Source organism: Sapajus apella, unplaced genomic scaffold (assembly GCF_009761245.1).
Source record: "Sapajus apella isolate SASKATOON/1434 unplaced genomic scaffold, GSC_monkey_1.0 scaffold6, whole genome shotgun sequence".
Lineage (NCBI taxonomy): Eukaryota > Metazoa > Chordata > Mammalia > Primates > Cebidae > Sapajus > Sapajus apella.
The window spans coordinates 45,452,901-45,474,215 of NW_022436946.1; the positions used below are offsets into that span (position 1 = coordinate 45,452,901).

The 21,315-nt window shown below is 36.1% G+C and overlaps 1 pseudogene; it reads left to right on the plus strand.

The window, feature by feature from the left end:
• Positions 1-10,950: 10,950 nt before the first annotated feature.
• LOC116549101 lies at positions 10,951-19,018 on the plus strand (annotated as a pseudogene).
• Positions 19,019-21,315: the final 2,297 nt, after the last annotated feature.

Sequence of the window (21,315 nt, forward strand, 5' to 3'; positions counted from 1 at the left end):
GTCTTTATGCCATTTGCATTTTCATACAAGTTTTTAAATCAGCCTTTCAATTCCCCTAGCAAATTGTTCTTGTTTTATTGAAATCTCATTGAATCTATACATTACTTTGGCAAGAACAAATACATTTACAATGTTTGTGTCTTCCATGAATATGGTATATCCTTTTAATTTCTTCCTTTTTTTCTTTTTAAAGAAAATAATATTTATTTGGGAATAGGCATTGCAATAGGAATGTGTGTACTCAGGATGGTAAAATATGACAATGGCTTTTAAAGGAAAATGAGAGGATTGCATACTTGTTTTGAGATAATTATCCTGGGTTATAAGGATGAATAACAAGGGTGGCACCAGTTCAAGGTTGGACAAATCTGCTGGGCAGATGTCCTTGCAGAAGTATCATTTTTATGAAAGGTTGTAATGATCTTTGTGCAGGGTTGTGGTTTTTGCAGAATCTTTTGTGATAGTTCTTGTTTTCAGGCTGTTGTGTGTGATAGCCTTCTTTCCATGGCCTTCTCTGGCATCTTTTGTTAGGATTTTTAACACAAGTTACTCCATTTTGATTCCAACAACTTTCATAATGGAAACTTGTACGTGCAGGGCTGGTCTTTCCAGCCCAACTTGCAAAGACTTTCAAGCTGGACCTCTGTATATCCGCTAATGGGGAGTCTGTGGGAGGATAGTACCTCTTGAAAAGTGTAGCTTTCTACATGCCCATGGGGTTCTTCATGAAGAGTTTCATGGTTGCTGTTTCAGGACTTATTGAGATTTGGGAATTCTTCTTTCTTGTTCTTTTAAAATAAGGAATAAGTCAAAGGGTTTTTTGACTGCCTTTTTTTTTTTTAGTAGAATCTTGCTATGTCACTCAGGCAATGGCACAATCTCAGTTCATGGCAACTTCTGCCTCCAGGAATTGAAGCGATTCTCCTCCCTCAGTCTCCTGAGTAGCTAAGATTACAGACACGTGCCACCACATCTGGCTAATTTTTGTATTTTTAGTAGAGACAGGATTTCATCATGTTGGCCAGGCTGGTCTTGAACTCCTGATGGCCAGGCTGGTCTCAAACTCCTGATCTTGTGATCCAACCACCTTGGCCACCCAAAGTGTTGGGGTTACAGGTGTGAGACATTGTACCCAGCCTTGACTGCCTTTTAAATTCTCTATCTCAAAGAATAATAAATATCATTTAAATACTAACCACACTGGTTTTAGCCCTGTGATGGTTACTTTTATGTGTCAACTTGATTGAGCTAAGAGATGCCCAGATAGCTGGTAAAGCATTATTTCTGGGTGTGTATGAGGCTGTTTCTGGAAGAGATTAGCATTTGAATGAGTAGACTGAGTACAGTAGACCATCCTCACTAATATGGATGGGTAGGCATCATCCAATCCCCTGAAGGATGAAATAGAACAAAGAGGCAGAGGAAGGGTGAATTCTCTTTTTCTGTGTCTTTTAGCTGGTATATCCATCTTGGCTTTGGACAATGAACTGCCTAGTTCTTGGGCCTTTGGACTCTGGGACTTAAACCGATTACTACACCACCTTCCCACCCACTGTCCAACATCCTCCAGGTTCTTTTTTTTTTTTTTTCTTTAAATAGTGTTTTATAGTTTTCAATTACTAGTATTTGTTTTAGTTTGTATGTTTTAAAAATAAATATATAAAATAATTTTAAGTACATTTCTTTTTTAAATTACTTGGTTGACTCTGAGCACATATTAATATGGTGGTGCACTCATTAAAAAAATTGTTTTTTTATACCTTATCCCTTTCCCTCTCTCTATGGTAGTGTACTCATAATCTATTTATCCCTTGAATAAAAAATTCAAGAATTATAAACATTCGCATCAAGAATGTAATTTTTTTTGTCATTTCTGCTGCCAAAACATAAAACGATTTCAACCTAAGTTTTAATAGAAAATTAATATACATTTTGATGTCTAATACAAAATGAGATAAAAAATCCAGTGTAAAAATGTATTTATAAGCAAATATATACTTATATAATTAATGTTCAATTGTTTTTATGTGTTGAATGGTGTCCCCTTTAAAATTTACATGTTGAAGTCCTTAACCCCCGCTGTCTCGGGACGTAACCTTAATCATTAAAGATATAACTAGCAGTATTATTCATAATAGCCAAGATATGAATGAACCTAAGTGTCTATCAACAGATAAAGAAAATGTAATATGAATATACAATGGAATATTATTCAGCACAGACAAGAAGGAAATGTTCAATTGCATCATTTGTACCAAAAAAATCACCAAATTTTGTCTCCTTATGTGCTCATATTACACATATTTTAAGAAATATAATAGTTTACAAAGTACAAAAAATTGGGTAGTGTAATGGAAATTCATTGTCTCTCAGTCCTGGAAGCTGCAAGTATGAAGTCAAGGGTTGGTTTATTCTGAGGGCTGTAAAGGACAATCTGTTCCATGCTTATCTCCTAGTGTCTGAAGTTTTCCTGGAAATATCGGTCATTGCTTGGCTTACAGAAACATCACTCCTGTCTCTGCCTTCATGCACATGTGTCATGCTTTCTGTGTGTCTATTTTCAAGGTCTCTTTTTTTTTTAATAAGAACACCATTCATATTTACTCTAGTATAATCTTATTTGTTTTGTTTTTCTTTTTTACAGCTTTATTGAGGTATAATTCTTGTCTACGCTGAATAATATTCCATTGTATATTCATATTACATTTTCTTTATCTGCTGATAGACACTTAGGTTCATTCATATCTTGGCTATTATGAATAACACTGCTAGTTACATCTTTAATGATTAAGGTCACATCCTGAGACAGTGGGGATTAAGGACTTCAACATGTAAATTTTAAAGGGGACACCATTCAACACATAAAAACAATTGTTTCTGTACTGTAAATACTTTAGACATGTAAATTTTAAATATTTATTCAAATCCCTACTTTATCATAAGATATACAAAAATTAAAAATCTGTAAATTTCCAGGGAGAAACCAGAAAATTTACACAAGTCAATTAATGTTAAGAAATACTGCCTTGTGTGAAAGTGAAGAATCCTTTTTACTCTTGACTGAAAATGTTATGGTCCCTCAAGGTAGAATACAAACTTATCTACATTATTTCATACACTATTTTGTTTTACAATGATCCTGAGTATGTCTATTTTCCTTATTATAATATAAATTTTGGAAGTTAATTATGCACAATTTTATTTTCAATTTAATACCAATGTACTGTAGAGAGTAGGAGTTTAATAATTATTTTTTCAAAGGATGAATGAAAAATGGTGCTGATACCAAAAAAGAACTGATTATATAAAAATAGTTATATAGAAATATACAAGGCATTGCTGTCATTGTGTTTTTTAGTGCAGCATACATTTCATTTGAGTACACATCCTTTGCATGGTGTCTTTTATTTCAAATGATTGCACAAAGTTTGTTAAGTAGCTATGTAGAAACTGCTGCACCTTCCACTATTTATACTCCAGGGCGAAATGTGGCATCTGCTACACAATGCATAACACCATACCAGAATGATTCTATTACCCAGGAGCAACATCAAGTTTGACTGAAAGCATAGTGGCTCAGATTTAGGACAGTCAAAAATATAATTACCCAAAGAAAATTTGACCAGCAAACTAGAATTAAGCTATTATTTTGCTAAGAAATCCGTTGACTCTTTTGGGACAACAGTAAAATAACCCTTAGGCATTTAAGCAAACCACTATCAAAGTTACATGCCACATAATTACACAGAAAAAACATTTTGTAGCTGCAGATTTTATGAAAATGTTGAAGTAGTGGATTCAATTTTCAAAGAACCTGGGATTTTCTCCAGCCTTTTAAACTGCAATGAAAGAGAATTGGTAATAAATGCAATATAAATGCAATAATACAAATGCTGTAGATCCCACAACCATAATAGGAATCAGCCAACCATGATTATACTTTTGGTCTTTTAAATTTCAAGGTCATGGCTTTTAATTTTTAAAATTTATGAGAATTTTGTATTATAAACCATAATAGAGAAAGGTTTCAATATCAAAATACAATATATTTTTCCCCAATTTTTCCTAGAATTGTTGAACAAGAAGATGTATTTACTTATTTTGTAGATTCCAGTACTTTAGTGCGTTTTCCATATTTCAGTTTAAGATTGCAGAATGAGCACAAGTTTTAAAGTCACCTTGATTTTCCTATAAATGTCATATCAGACATATTCCAGAGCTTACAGGCAGAAGCTCTTTGCTCATTGAGGGAGTTGACAGGTAGATTCCAACCCAGCGATTTAATTATATTTCCATTAAAAACTTTTAGCAAGCACTTAGGATTTATTGTCAGTAAGCAAAAGTGCATAGAAGCCCATTTGTCTTTTATAAACATCTTTCCTAGCTTGTTTTTTCCTTTCTATGTTGTTTATGTAAGTATAGATATTTTAAATTATTTTATGATTAAATCATTGATTGTTTTTCTTATAGAAAATCCCTTCTTTATTCAAAGATTAAACAAATACATATTTTCATAAGTTAAATGGTATTATACATATAGTGAAGAGTTTTAAGTATTTATGCCATGCAGAGAATTCTTTTGTTTCCCAAAGATTGTAAACTTCCCTTATTAATTTTATAAAAGTGAGCTAGTATCACTAAGAAGAATAGTGTAAATCTGGGGATTGAGGGAATATAACAAATTTCTGGGCTGCTAGATTGCAATTCCTTGGTATGAAAGCAATTGAAAAGACATACTGCTGAGCTTCATCATTGATTATCCCAGGGTTTCAGTTAATATGTCAGCATGTTTCCCAAGATTCCACAGAATGAGTGTTAAAAAGAATATTTCTGAGAGTGTTGACTTCTTGGATAATTGACACCAAATCTTAATGGAACTGGATTCCCAAGGTTTATGCCTACTGCATTAAGGCCAATTCTTTTGCCTCTCTTAAAAGGCCTTGTAAGCACCAGCCCTTATACATCTGCGTAGTTTCCCTTACACTCTCAGAAACTTGTATTTAAAACAGATCACTAAGTGCTTGCCACATAAACTTTACATTTTTTCTCTTTCATCCCATTAGTCATATTATTCCTTTGCCTGGTATTATTTCTAGCCAGCATGCAATACCTCCTTTGCTAGCTTATCTAGCTCTTTCCATCTCCACCTATCAACAATGAAATCTTGTTCAAGGTGGATTTCAGAATATTATCACCTTCACAAACCCTTTCTAGATTCTAGCAACAAAATATGGTCTTTGCCTCCCCTTCAGCCACGCACAAGTGTTTTAGCTGTCTTACACAGCTACATTTTCATCTTAATTATAATTCTGGGTTTTTTGTGTGTTTTCCTTTTCAACATCTTAAGGATAGAGAAAATATTTGTTTTACACACATTTGGAATTCCAGTTTAAAGTGTTTGGATTAGGTTCGATTTACATTAAATTCCAGAAAACATGAACTGATCTACAGTGATGAAAAATAGATGAGTAGTTGTCTGGTGATGGAGATGGTATAGAGATAGGAGGTGTGGACAGAGAGGATACAAATGGTATGAGGAAAATTATAGAAAGACTAATATACTCACTCTCTTACTTTTGTGATAGCCTCATGGAAATATACATAGGTCAAAACTTAGCATTTAAATACGGTTCAGTTATACTTCAATAAAACTGTTTACAAACCAGTGTTGGTGCATTAAAGTAAAGAGTGCTTTGTGAAAGAATATCAGGGCATTGGGTAGAGACTTTTTTGTAAATAGCAATGAAGTTTACTCTTAACGAATGAGAAGAAACTAAGTTCATGGAATGCCAGAAAGAGATTTATTCAGACAGAGGGAACAGCTACAAAATAATAAAGAACTTGGAATAGTCTGGAAACTAAGAGGAAGCCGGAAGTAAGAGAGTAGCAAGGGATGGGATTAGAATGGTGTCAGGGGCTCTTCAAGATCAAAAGTTTGGATTTTATTTGAAATATAAAAGGAAATTATTAAATGCTTTTAACAGGGCTGTGTGTTTACCTAATCAGATTCATGTATTCAAAAGATTCTCTGCAATGTGAATAATGAGTCCATGTGTCTGTGTGTTGAGTGGGGGTAAGGGTGTGAGACTGGAGATGGGGATTAAAGTAGAAACTGGAAGATTAATTATCCTGGCAAAATGTGAGTGATAAAAGTGGATTGGGTGTGATAAAAGTGCAGATGGAAAAGTGTGAACAGATTCTGGATACATTTTAATGATAGCAGTCATGACACTTGTAAATGGTTTTAGTAAGTTTGACATCAAACAAAAAAGAATTAAGCATTATAATTCAGTTTCTGGCTCTAAGCAACTAGTGAAAAGTTGCTGAGATGGAAAAGACTACAGAAGGAACTGGTTTCCAGTGGGAAAATCAGATTTTGATTTGAATGTTATAGTTCAAATAACTGTGAAATGCTCAGGTAGAGATACTGAAGCATCTGGGAATTTGAAAGAAGGCCTAGGTGAAAGATAAATCATAGTTAGATCACAACACACACACACACTCGTTTAAATAGTTTGAAGAATTCTCCCCCTTTATCTTACTAAGAATATGCCCCAGATAAGTGCAGACCCATTGAGCTGGTTCCAAAGGTTCTTCAACAGCATCGGTCCCTACGGACCTCTCATAATGGCAAGTCTCTCATCTTGCTAGACTTTACCATTATAGTGCGTAACGAATCAGCTTGTCTTTGTTATAACATAGATCTGAAATACAAGCCAGATATTTTACTTGATTATCAAAGAAACAACAATCTCTGTCAGTCCTGGAGGAATAAAAGGTGGTAGATTGTTCTCTAAGAAAGTGACTTTGCAAAAGATTCTGAAAGTAATTCTGTTCAGCAATAATTTGAGTCTTACTCTTTGACTTTCAAAAAAAAAAAACCTAAAAAGCATGTAAATGGATTATTACTATATTGATAGTATGTAAGGCCTATAGAATGAATGGGATCACCTGGGAGAGAAAGAAGAGAACCCTTCAACTGAGGAATTCATAGGAAATTCCAGCATTCAGAAATCTGGCACAGGAAGAGGACTTAGCAGCAATGATTAACGAGAAGTATATGAAGGGCTAGGAAGAAAATCAAGAATGCATAGCTTCAAAAAACCCAGAAGGAGAGGTTTCTGAAAATCAATAGACTACATCAAATGTTGCTGAAGGTTGAGTAAGATGCAAAACCAACTATGTCTAGTTCTTTATATCCAGTGCTCAGTATGCAGCCTGGAACTCAGGAGGCACTCAGTGTTCTGTTGCTTGACTGCTACAACATCTCATCCTATACTCTCTTAGAAAATATGATGAACCATGGCTTATTATTATAGTAATTATTATGCTGTCTTCCCAGTAAAAAGAAACAAGATCATACAGATATCTACAAAACACTCTATCTGAAACTACTGTGGGGAAAAAGCATATAGCTTGGGAAATTTGATTGCAGCATGAATACCAGTCCAAAGTAATGCAATTGCTATACTGAACTGCTGATTTTTATTAGGTTTTGTCTAGTTCCTTTACTCTGAGATTTGGGAAGAGCTTTGAAGATACACATTTTTAAAAAAGCAGGGCTAGAATTGAGGCATAAGGGAACTTTTCAGTTCTCCAATCAGTTAGATGAGTGGCGAGGACTGACCTATTTGTTACCTAATTTCAGGAGGGCTGCAAGGACAAGGCATGTATTCCTCTATGCTCTAGAAATGTTATTTCAAAAAAAAAAAAAAAAAAGAAATTCCTGTCACTTAAATCTATTTGTAGAAATATTTCATTTTAAATAGTCTGGAAGGATTTTAATGTATTTTAGTTATATTGGAAAATGAAAAGCAAGCGAAATATAGCATTAGTTATTAAAAAAATAAAAACAAAAAACAGAGTAACAGAAAACAAAGCCACAACTCCCCTTTCTTAGCTAGGATGATTTATCTTTCTATAAGGTAATTCCTTAAGGGCATCTTCCCTGAGTTTATTTTCTCTTGATTCATGATTTCTATTAAACCTTTTTCAAGCAGGGCCAATCTGACTGTTGAATGATTGACAGAGTTTAAACCTTTGCTAAGACATCAGGCTCAAAGGTTCTAAAGTTGTGGTAGATCACAGAAAGAAGTTGTTACAAAGGAATTTAAAAATATAAGCCAATAAGCCATATCTACGTAAAACGTAGGTTCTATCCAGTTATAATTTTCTGAGTTCAAGGCTACATTTCTTCATTCTAACTTCAGAAACCTGGGTTTTAGTCTTCTAATATAAATTATTGTATTCCTAATTGGTATGAAAGTGGAACACATTGAATATTTAATGATATGCTTCATATAGCTTGAAAACTAGATTTTAATTTTGTATATTCTTAATTATATTTCAGCTGTATGAAGTTATTCACTATTTTGATTAAGCATTTCCTACATTATGTATGGAGAAAGTGGTTGGCATAGAATTTAGGGGATTAAATCCGGAAACAGCAATGTTAGATTAGTGAGGCAACTATTTAGTCATTGAGTGTACTACATTTCTAATGATTTTAATCTGATTATTAAACTATTAAGTATAACAAAAGAAAATAAGATATGAACAAAGCTGGTATTGAAGACTATATTAATATAATACATGCCATATTATATGTACACATAAGTATTTACTAACCATATATACATTGCCTCAATATGGGAAATTTGTTGTTTTAAAAATAACACTTAATACATAGATTATATAATTCTATGAAAAACATTCTTTTATATCATTTTTATGGAATATGTGTTATGAATCATTCAAAAAAGAGTTCTCTTTTCATTCTTTAGAGATGTTGAATTACCAAGAAAATTTGAAAATTCAAAAATAGCTTTTTAAATTCTAAACATAAGTATTCCTGACAAGTACACAAAGCCTCATTATCTATACCATATCAACGTCAAATCATTTAAATAGGAGTTTAAGTAAGAGAGGAATATCTAAAATTATTTAGAACATTGAAAGGCTTTGGAATAAGTTAGTTTTTGTTCACTATTTTACCTGGACATATCATAAAGACATTAACAAATGTATATGGAGAAAAAGCTTTTCCAAGTATAAGGTCAACATCTAGTTCTAGGAGAAGGTGGCAGGAATTCAGTAAGTAGGAAAGAGGGTATCAGTGCAGATCTAATTGTCATAGTTCACAAGGATTTAGGTGTAAACATCTTGGATCTTCACCCATAGTCCAGGGGGACGGTAGAAATGTTTTAAGCTCAATTTAGACCACTACGTTTAGTGGTAGTCCTCAAGGACAGTGATTAGAAAGCCAAATCAAAATGTCTAAGGAGACCTAGTATACTTATGCCCATTTAGGCTTTTGGCTTAAGCAAGGGGGCTAGTGTGTGGGCAGCAGAATGCCTTGGGCCTTTGTTTTATTCTGATACTAAGATTGGTTTATGCAAAGATGTTGCTATGCGGATCAAAGTGAAACACCAAGCAGTGGTTAGAGGTGCAACTATAAGGTTGACTCCTTAGGATATGGCATTGAAAAGGTTTGGAGTGATTTTCCTGGTCCTAATCAAAGTAGGTGGGGTTAGGGAAATGGGGCAAGAGTATAATTTTATTAATTTAGTACAGGTAAAATGAGGGGAGTAGATGAGATATCACTCGTTTTACAGGTGTGTTCAGCTTGAATAGACCCACTCAGGACTGGAGGTAGCAAAGGAATTCCAGATTCTGGCTTTTGATGATTTGGGGCCTCAGACATGCTAGACTGGATTAAAATATCTCACATTTTGAACATCTGTTTTAGCAGCCAGCTAAGAGTGGAGAATGCAAGGACCATTTAACTGTTAAGTGTATCATATGTCTGGATCTCAAAGGGATCTAAACACACAAGACAGGATAAAATGGCTCTACTTTTAAAAGCTACAAATGTGAAATTTTAGTGAACAGTGATTGATGATATAATTAGCAGGCCCAAATATTTGAGTTAGCATAGTGTTTCCCAGTGTAGAATAGGCAAGATTGAGGAAAGTTATATTCACTATCTCCTTGCTTTGTGGATTTACAACTAGTTACCACACAAAGTTGAGAAATGGCAGTCCAGTGACTCAGGTTCAGGTTCTCTGACTCAATGACCAGAAATATTCTCCACTGGATTTCCACTCAGGACCTTCATTTTTCAAGGGAGGAAACTGAGGCTACTTCTGAGTCATGCAGTAAATCAGAAATGCCATCGGAGTTGTATTTCTATCCAGTCGACTTTCCACTGCATAATATTTTTAGAATTAATTACTACATACATGTCTTATTTATATCACATGCATACCATCATCAAGATTACTTCTTCTGTTTCAGGAATATTCAGATAATGGCTCATTCTTTATCTTTAAGAAAGTTCCCTGTCTGAAGTTTTTATTGTGGGCTGGACAATTTATAATATATGAGAAAGTAATGTGAAGTTAGGAAAATAAATTTCAGGCATTGACAGACAATCCCTGTTAAAAGTATTTTTTTCTGTATTTTGTCTTGTCTAATAGCACATTATAATCACAACTTACTGTATGCTTTAAAAGGTTCACTAAAGACTACTTTGTAGCAAGTTACACTAATGGCAAATCTTGTTAAAACAAGTCATATGAAGGCATTGTAGGAGGTGATAATCCTTTTTATAGTTGATAAACTTCCTGGGACCACAACCTTGCTTTCATACTCTTACAGCTTCCTAAGAAAATTGGTCTTTGAATGAGTATACTTTGTTTTTCCTTAACCAGAGGATTGTTTTTTTCTGAAAGTTAAAAGAAACAATGTAAAGTTTCTAACTCTGGTGTGATTCTATCCTATGGGGCTATTCTCTGGGGAAGTGGTCATTTACCTTTGTCTGCCTTCTCTCCCACCTAAATGCATGCTACCAGTTCATGGAAGAGTCAATGGACATGTACATGATCCCCCTGAGAACCCCAAACCATCTTTTTGGTTGTGAACTAAAGACTGACAGATTATCACTTCAACATGAGTAATGATGAAAATGAGCACCAGTTATCTTTGAGAATGGTCAGTTTAGAGACTGGTGCAAGGGATGAATTGAACGTTATTGAAGCAGGGATAATGAATTTTGAAGGCAGCGCAATTAAAGCAACACTGGCTGTGTTAAAAATGTCGGTAGAGCTAACTGTTTCCCTGGGGGTTTGAAAGAGTACTATACATGGTCTTACGAATGAAGTGTAGTTAAGACCTTGTACATATTAGTAGACAGCACTTTTAGGCTGTGGATGAAGATGTGGAGTTAGAAGATGAAGAGGAGGAGGAGGAGGAGGTGAAACTCTTAAGTATATCTGAAAAGTTATCTGCCTGTGGGAGTGGTAGCAAGTTTCCTCAGAGAAAAGTATAACATACTGCTGATGAAGAAGAATATGATGTTGATGATAATTTTGATGATGAGGAAACTGAAGAAAAACTCCAGTGAAGAAATCTATATAAGGCACTCCAGCCAAAAATGCACAAAAATCAAACCAGAATGAAAAAGACATAAAACCAAGATCAAAAGGTCAAAAATCCTCCAAAAAAAAGGAGGAAAATACACTTAGAACACCAAAAAGACCTAGACCTATAGAAGACCTTAAATCAAAAATACAAGCAAGAGTAGAAAAATGTAGTTCTTTTCCTGAAATTAAAACCATGTTCATAAATTATATAAAGAATTGCTTCTGTATGACTGATTAGGAGGCTATTTAAGATCTCTGGATACAGAAATCTCTTTAAGAAAATAGTTTAAGGTTTGTTAAAATTTTCCATCTTATTTTTGTAACAGTTGATATCTGGCTTTCCTTTTTATAATACAGAGTGGGAACTTTCCCTGCCATGTTTGACAAATGTTGCCCATGTTCCATTGCCAAAAATATATTGTCCAAAATGCCTGTTCAGTTGTTAAAGATGAAACTCTATTTTTTTCTTGGTTTTAGGTATGAATGAAATTAGGGAGGACATAGTAGAAGCAGTGGTCAGACATGGAAATGATGTGAAAGTAAAAATGTACATAGGAAATAAACTAGTGTATTATTTTTTAAAAATTTGAATGGCAAGGAAAATTACTTATGAGCATAAAATGTAGTTAGATATGCCTTGATATCCAAACTGGAGATGTTTATGAACATATGTATTTCAATTAGGGAAACAAAAAGGATAAGAATGAAATTTTTTTAAAAAATCAGTATTAATACAAAAACAAAACAAAAGAGACACACACATGGAAACCCAAGGTTAGTGGCCATTGAGAGAGTTAGTTATCATAAAACGGTTTTTGTATCAAAATTGCTGGATTTTCCTTTTTCTTATTCTTTATGTACACTCACCATTTTTAATGTTTTTGAAAGTCCTTTAAGGAATGTAAGGACCCCTTTAAGGACTCAGAGAGTAAAAGTACTATTTTTATTTGATATTTTAATTTTAGAACAATTATTTCAAATTAAAAACAATATGTACACATAAGAAATTCAAATGGAATAAAATGGGCATACAGTGCTAAGATTATCTAAATAATTCTTCAGAGGCAAAAGTCATTAGAGTTTTTTGTTTAACCTTTCAGAAATTATGACAACATAAGTCTTTATATATAAAAATTTCTTTGAATAAAACAAGTATAGGTCATAATTATAATACAAATAATTATATATACACATATGTGCATGGCTATTGTATATATGTCTACATATATATGTACATATCAACACTTTAAAAAATGTCTTATTGTTTTACTTGAAACCATTTGAAAAAGTTGTATCTCCTAAGGAAATTAACCCCAACCATAATTTTGAATTATATTGATTTATTCAAAGTATATTAGGATGATGTGGCAAAGATCTGCTATTTTTTCCTAATATCTACTTTCTGTTCTCTAAAGTAATCACATCCTGATAACTTAGGTGGATAAAAAGACAACCAGAGTAAAGACTGCATTTCCCAGTTTACAAAATATTTATGTGTGGCCTTGTAACTAAGCTGCGACCCCTGGCATATTAAAAGAATTGATGCTTAATGATGCTGGGTCATTTCCTAATGATCAGTGTCAGATAGGGTAAAGAGCAATTCTTGAGGCCATGTTGGGGTTGTAGCATGGTAGGCAGAAGTCTGGGGATGATGGAGTAAAAGAGAAGGATCTCGACACCCTGAAGCCACCAGACCAAGGCTAGACTGCTACGCCTGGACTGTTACCTGGTCTGCCCTCATTGGGAAGAAACAAACGTGCGTATAGTTTAAGCTTATAATGTTCTGTTACTATTGATCATAGTTTACCAGTGAAGATTGTTTTTTAAGAGGAAGCCAGATAAGTTATTTTTAACTCTTGAAGGGCTTTAAAAAAATGGTGAATGGAAAATTGTGCATTTCTGCCTCTTTCTATTTAAAATGTGTGATCAGCATTTTTTTCCCCTTAGAGAGGTTGTCTAAAAGATGCTGGGAGCCTTTAAAAAATATTATGGCTGAACATTCTTATTAAAAGTCCTCTCAGGATAGTTTGTTTTCCCTGGGTGATCCTTTTACAGCAGGTATCAAAACTCAAGGCTAAACCTTCACAATGACCCTCCTTGGTGTGGGGCTTGGGATCAAGGCCTATGCACAACTGTAAAAAAGCTTTATACTTTAATTTCAGCTTTTAAAAAAAGCTCCTAAGGTATTGGATTTCACTAAATGATATATATATTTTTCTTTTTTTCTCTACTTACTGTAAATATCCACATTATGTTTAAGTTAGTCATAGATCTACATTAGAAGAGATACTATTAATCAAAAAATGCCTAAGAAGTAATAAGCATGCGAATTTATTCCCAGTCTTACAGGCTAGTGAAGGATTTTGAATTATATTAGATGGCACAAATAACGTTTTAGGATGAGAAATTGCAAAACTAACTCATCTCAAAGTACATGTCAGTTTGGATGAATGTTTTTCATTATAACAGTCTAAGCATTTTTTGTGTATATTATTATTTGTTGCCAGTGTCCAAAAATTAGCATTTCATAAAATGTGAATATTTCTGTTTGCATTATTGCTAAGAAGAGATTTGTCCCAAGCTTTTACGATACAAGTGGATTTAACCTAAATCCAAAATTTAATTACAAATAAGGTTGTTGTGTTGACTCATACTTACGCATTTCAATTAGATGGAAAACACACCAGCTGGGAGCTCTCCACTTATAGATTAAAAAACATTGATTTCAAGATATCCAGCATATATAAAAAGAATCCAAATCATCATAGCCTCTCAATACTTTTATTTTTATATACCTATTTGGCATAATATACATTTTTCCATGTTGTCTACTTGTCAAGATTTAGTGGCAGAAATAAAAGTACCACATTGGCTTAGAGCATCCCCAAGAAAGTTCATGTTATAAAATTATCATTTCAAAAGCCTTGTAATCCATAATTCTTGAATTTTCCTAAATTCATAAAAAGATTTTTTTTATTATCTTGTCCTTTGTTTGTGTGTGTTAATTATCAATACAAAAGAAGTTTATTTAAAAGGCCTCAGATGATTACTTTGATCCTTGGAACTTTCAAGACATTATCCTTCTGCACTATTGCAACAAATTAGACATTCTGAGAGAGATGCAGATACAAGTTCCAAAGCTACATTTAATTGCATAATTTGTAATAGAAGCTGTGTATGGGCACTGCCTGCAGAGTGATAAACAATCCAGAATAATCTAATCAGCATGATCATTGAATTTTTATTAGTCTTTGGTTAGTTATCCATTAATATGTAAAGGAACCCATCTTAGTGCCTTTATCTTTCACTACTGCACCTTTTTAAAGTTACTACAGAGAAATTTAGAGAAAACCAGAAAATGAATATCTCTAATTTACTTTAAAATCTAGCCCTACATCTTCTCTTGAAAATTTAATTCTGCATTGAACAGTCCCCAGATTTTACTAATATGTTGCTTTTGCTGTACATGCAGTGTGGGTTAACCTTAGCCATGTACCTGATATTATCCAATTTTTATATTTGCAAATCACAAAAACTTAGAGAAAATGAAGTTGAGCAACGCTTTCTCTTCCTTTTCTATCTTTCGTATCATCTGGAACTATCAGAACATCTTAGTCCTACTTCTTTCATTAATAGCTGAGTGCCAAATCACCTCACTTCTTTAGCCCTCAGCTTTCTTATCTGTAATATATAAAGGAGTATGACAAGAAATTTTTCTAAGGCCCATTAGTACCTAAAGGGCATTTAAATTAATGTATAGAAACAAAATCAGGATCCTACAAACTTAGTGGCTTAAAACAGCATGACTCATTGTCTTATAGTTTTTCATGTCAGAAATATAAAATGTCCCACAGGGCTAAAATCAAGGTGTTGGTGGAACTTGGCCCATGGCTCCTTCCTCCATTTGCAAAGCCAGGAGTATAATCTTTAAATCTTCTTTCTGTCTCTCATTCTCTCTGACACATTAAAAAGACCCTTGTGATTACATTGCTGTCACCTGTGTAATCCAGGATGATTTTTCACATCTGCAAAATTCCCATTGCTATAGAAAGCAATATATTTGCAGTTTCCAGGGATTAGGATGGAAACCTCACTGGGGAACTATGATTCTGTCTCCACACCAATGAACCCTGAATATCTTGCTTGTCTTTCCTTTATAAAGCTACTGTCACTAATTCAATATCTTGGCAAATTTTTCTCCTTTAATATTGACTGTTTTCCCCACTTTCCCAGTTTCTTTCTCTTCCTAAGAATAAGCACAAGTGAACAGGTAAGAGAAAATAAAAATGACAACCTTAAGAAAGTTTTAAAATTTAGGAAATATGCAGTTTTCATTCATGGACTCTGGTCTACATTTCTTCACTATGTAAGTTGGATGGTAGGTAATATTAGATGCTGCTCCTCAGAGGTGGTCCTAAAAGCACATCTTAGAGCTCAGAGCTCCATGGAGACTTGGGACCACTGCATTTCTGTCCTTTTATGGCATTCTTACCCACATTTGTGGAATGAATGGAGAATATCTTGGCAACAGCTTCTTAGTTCTCCTTTAATGAAGACCACATCCTCTTTTCTGGCACATGAATCTTTTCATTGGTTCAGATGTCAGAGATAAAATCATTTTTCTTCTTCTGTGATTGCCTTCACTCACTGGTGCTAAAATTAGTCATTACAAGACTAGTTTACTTCTTCAGTATAATTTGTCTGCTTTATTTTTTCTCTTTCTCTTTTAAAAATTGTGAATGTATAAGTTGTACTTAAATTCAGTATCATATTTTTAACTCAAATAGCACCAATGATTTATCTTTGAGTACTAAGTGCCTGATGCTTTAATCTGAGTTTCTTTCTCACACAACAATTATTATTAATTGGCGAATGTAGTCCAGACTATTTTTCTATGTATTTGCATATTTATTTGATTCTCTCTGTCTCTCTCTCTGTCTCTTTCTCTCTCTCTCTCTCTCTCTCTCTCTGTCTCTCTCTCTCTCTCTCTCTCTCTCTCTCTCTATATATATATATATATATATATATATAATCAAATTTTTCTTATCTTTTGCGGAGTTTTAAAATTAGTCATGTCATACCATATACTATATATTATCCTAAAACATTTTTGTACTTAGTAAAATATCTTGGTAGTCTTTTAATGTCCTTATCAATTGATTTGGTGTATTTTTTTATTGATGCATAGCATTCTTTAGCATACATGTACAATTACTTACATAATCATTTCCCTGTAGGATCAGCAAATGATTATAAGTATTAATCCTGTTGTAATCACTGGAAAAATTAGCACCTGTTTATGTCTCTAGGGTAGAATATCCTGATCAAAGAAATGACATATAAATAATCAAGATATATACCATACTGTGGCTTTAAAAGATTAAATTAATTTTTAAATACTGAGCAGTCCATGTGAATATGTTCCTTAAATTTCAACAATACTTGCCCATCTCATGGATGAAACTGTCAAACATTAATGACTGTCTCCCCCACAAGACTACAGAGCTGTGTTAGACCAGGGCCATGTGTACTGTGCCCATCACTGTATTGTCTATATGTAGCTCAGCTCCTGGCATATAATAGTCCTTCAATCTGTTTGGTTGAATGAATGAAGAAAACCCTAAATGAAATGACATTGTACAGAAGTTTTCATTTCATCAATCCTTACTCTAAAATTTGTACATTTTTAATATGGGAACTTAGAACATTTCTACATTTTTTAAAAATCTGAAATTATAAATAAAAGTTTTGTTTTTGGATGGAGGAGCAAGTTAATAGAAGAGAGAGGGGACAAATATCCAAGGGTCTGAGAGAGAATATTTTCCCCAAAGAGACTGGCAAGAAAGGATATATAAAAGACATTAGGGGGAAATGCAGAGTGTTCAGCTGCACCTAAAGCAGCTGCCAGAGAAGCACATTGAACTCAAATCCCTTGGTGCCATGGCCCTGGAGTAGTATGGACACTGATGGCTCTGTCCAGCATCCTGTCCCCATGCCAGCAGCTTCAGCAGAATCTCTGTCTTCACCCAAGGTGACTACATTGGCAGCAGTAAAGGTGGCAATGCAGGAAGAATCTCCAGGCCAGGTATGGCACTACATGCCCCAAGAATGTGCAACCAGATCACTTCATCGCAGTCTATCCAGGCCCTTCTCCCTTGTACAGTAGCGACAGCAGCAGCAGCAACGGCAGCAGAAGGAGCAGCAACTTCGTGCTCTCCCACCCACGCCTCAGCAATAGCCACCCTTGAATAATCACATGATCTCACAGGCAGATGACCTTAGCAACTCCTCGGGACAAATAAGCCTTAGCTGCCAAGATTCTACTGAAGCAACTGACTCATCCGCAGCTCTGTTCCAGCCCCCACTCATCTCCCAGCACCATCAGCGGACTAGCTTCATGATGGCATCCATGGGTCAGCCCCTCCCCACCTCTAACTATTCCACTTCTGGCCATGTACCACCTACTCAGCAAGTGTGGCTACCCCAGGGCTGCATGTAGCCCTCTCAACAGATCCATGTTTGTTACTAATCCCCCTGGACAACATCCTAATCCCAACCAGCAATATTGACCTTTCTCTCACCTGGTGGCCTACAGATCCCAATGTGGTCAATAGCTGGCTGGGCCATCCCAGCAGCCTGGTTTATATCCCATGATGCCTAACCAGCAGCAGGTGTCTTACCAAGGAATGATTGGGGTCCAGCAACCACAGAACCAGGGCCTGCTCAGTAGTCACAGAAGCAGCATGGGGGGCCAGATGCAAGGCCTGGTGGTTCAGTGCATTCCACTGCCTTCTTACCAAGTCTCAGTGGGGAATGACTCACAAAATGTGGTCCAGCTGCCTGCAACCCATGCTGGGCCCTGTGACTGGGTAAGGAGGCCTCCCAACAGGGGGCATACCAGTGTGCTACAGTATGATACCACCGGCTCAGCAGAACCACACGAGCCCTTCTGTTGGGTTTCTGCAACCTGGTTGGGGTGGGGGGCAGCGTCTCAGCAGTACCAGATGCTTCATTTTCCCTCTCCCTGCAGTCCACCACCAATGCCGCAGCAGTAGTCAGGAGTGTTGTCTGGACCAGCTATAGTTGTCATGCCCCTGAATTTCACTAATGGAACCCAACCCCTCTCAGAACCCATCCAGCATCCAGTGGAGTCACTGTAAATACTACAGCATGGACCATGAGGTGCAGCAGCCTGGAGACCTTTACAGTCCTGACATCAGCCCCCAGGCCAACACACAAATGAGCAGCAGCCCTGACACGTCTCCTACCCAGGCTCCACCACCCTTTCCTGTCACCAGCCTCAGCGGTGAGTGTCTGCACAGGACTTAGTTCCTTGCTTGTCCTCAGACAGTTCCCCCGGCCTGAGGTTCCAGCACAGGGTGACAGGTGCTACTCCCTCTTAAGCCAGCCTTTAGATTACAATCTGTCCATCTGCTCTCACTTGCTCCATGGCCAGTAAACTTACACAGTGCACCAGGGACTGTGTGGACTGAAGCATGGAAACCAGGACAAGAGACAAGCACTCAAATCTGCCTCCTCTGACATGGGACAAGAGATATTGTCTTGGGGCAGGTGCTAGAGGTGACAGATCTCCCTGTGCGTCTCATATGTACTGAGGCAGACAAAGTCTTCACATAGCTTGCCATGTCCACTGCCAAGACCTAGTTCAGGGGATGCCTGGCACTGGTGGAGGGGACAGTGGTGGGACTGCTGAGGTTGGCCACTGCTTGGACCTTGCTGCCTTGTACATGGCTGCGTTCCCCATCCTGCTGGCTGCCCAAAATGCCTTACTTCATCTCAACAACTTCCTGAATAGCATCAAACTTCGAACGGCCAAAAAGAACTATGACCTGGAGATCCTGGAGTGAGCCAGCTCCCAATAAATGGGGAAGAAGGGAGCAGCACAGAAGGGCCGGGGTCAGGGTAGAGGGTATTGAAGGATCCTGAGAGACCACGGATGGAGACAGGAAGTAAGGAGACTGACACTAAACTGGAGCCTAAGACAATAATGATGAAGATGGAAACAGACAAACATCCACACCGGCATTGGTCTCCTTCTGGCTGCCTTTCTTTGGGTCCCCATTTTTCCTCTGCTTGGCCCCCTCTGCTTCCCTTCTCTTCCCATCCTCTTGTATCATTATAATATCTTTTCCCACCATAAAATTAATTTCTTTTCTATTTTTTGGTCAGAAAGAAGTATTCTCCAATTTTTTTTGGACATCTCAAGCTTCCTTTCCTTTTTTTTTTTTTAGATGGAATCTCACTGACACCCAGGCTGGAGTGCAGTGGTCTGTTCTTGGCTCACTGTGACCTTTACCTCCCAGGCTCTGGCGATCCTCCTGCCTCAGCCTCCTGTGTAGCTGGGATCTCAGGTGCATGCCACCAAACCCAGCTAACTTTTTATTTTTGGTAGATATGAGGTTTCACCATATTGCTCAGGCTCCTAACCTCAGGCCTGCCTTGACCTCCCAAAGTGCAGGGATTACAGGCATGAACTACTGCACCCGGCCCTTTTTTGTCTTTATAAATGTATTTATATGGACAGAAATATGGACAGAATTATGATAAAATTGATTTCTACATTCTCTCACTTCCTAAATTGTCTTCCCATGCCCCATAGAGTTAACACTTGGAACTCCCCTCACCCAAAAGAACACTTGAATATTGTTTGTTTAATGTTTGTGCCAAAGTAACAGACACGGTATTTAATTGCATATATAGATGTTTGCTATGTATATTCACTGTAAATTTTATTTAGTCTGTTTATTTGTTTGGGGGTAGAGACAAAGTTGATTTTGTTTTTAAATATTAAAAAAAAAATGTCACTGGAAAAAAATACAACAAACAGCAGTCCATTGGAAGAACACTCAGTAATCTTTTGCCCATTACAAATTCTTTTCACAATTTTTCCTTAAGCAACATTTTTATTTGCAATTAATTTCAGATTTTTAAAAATGTAGAAATGTTTTAAGTTCTCCCATTAAAATTGTATAAATTTTAGAGTGAGCATTGATGAAATGAAAGCTTCTGTACAATGTAATTTTATTTAGGGTTTTCTTCATTTATTCAACCAAACAAATTGAAGGGCTGTTATATGCCAGGTGCTGAGCTAGATATAGACAATATAGTGACGAGCATGGTACACATGCCCTGGTCTCACGGAGCTCTTAAGGAGGAGACTCATTAATGAAACTGTCATAGATGCTAGCAAAGCACAGCACAGCATGCAACAGGGTAAGTTTGATGGAATAAGAGGTGTCAGGGAAAACCGCTCTGAGGCAACATGCTGTGAGCTAGGCCCTCAAGGAACAGTGAAATAGGTGAAGCGGATAGTGAGAGAGGGAGAAGAGAGAAAGCAGTTCATGAAGAAGGGCTGTCTTATGCAAAAGTCCTGTGGACGCAGGGAATATAGTTGTATTGGAGAGCTAGGCAGAGTGCCTTGAAGTGGAATCAGAGAAAAAGACAAGGCTAAAACCTACAGTGCCATGGTTATGGCCACAGCAAACATTTGAGGAGGGGAGTAACATGGTTAGAATTGCATTTCGAGAAGATCACCCTGCCTGTCTTATGGAAACATGGCCCTGAAATGATGCTGAGAGACCAGTTGAGATGATTATACAATTGTTAACATCACCAGTATGAGCAACATCAGGGCTACATGCAATCATAAAAATATGGCTCATTGAGGGAGTCAGGGTGTTTCAAAGGTATCTTTAACAACCAAGTGGTTAGTTTTGCTCAATTTTGTTTGATATAAATTTGTGTTTTATTTAATGAATAGTAACAGCTCTGACATTTTGCCAAAAGGGAACTTTACAAAACTGTGTACCACACTGAATAAATGGAAACCTATGGATATGGCTGAAGTTACTATTTAGTAATGCTGTGCAGA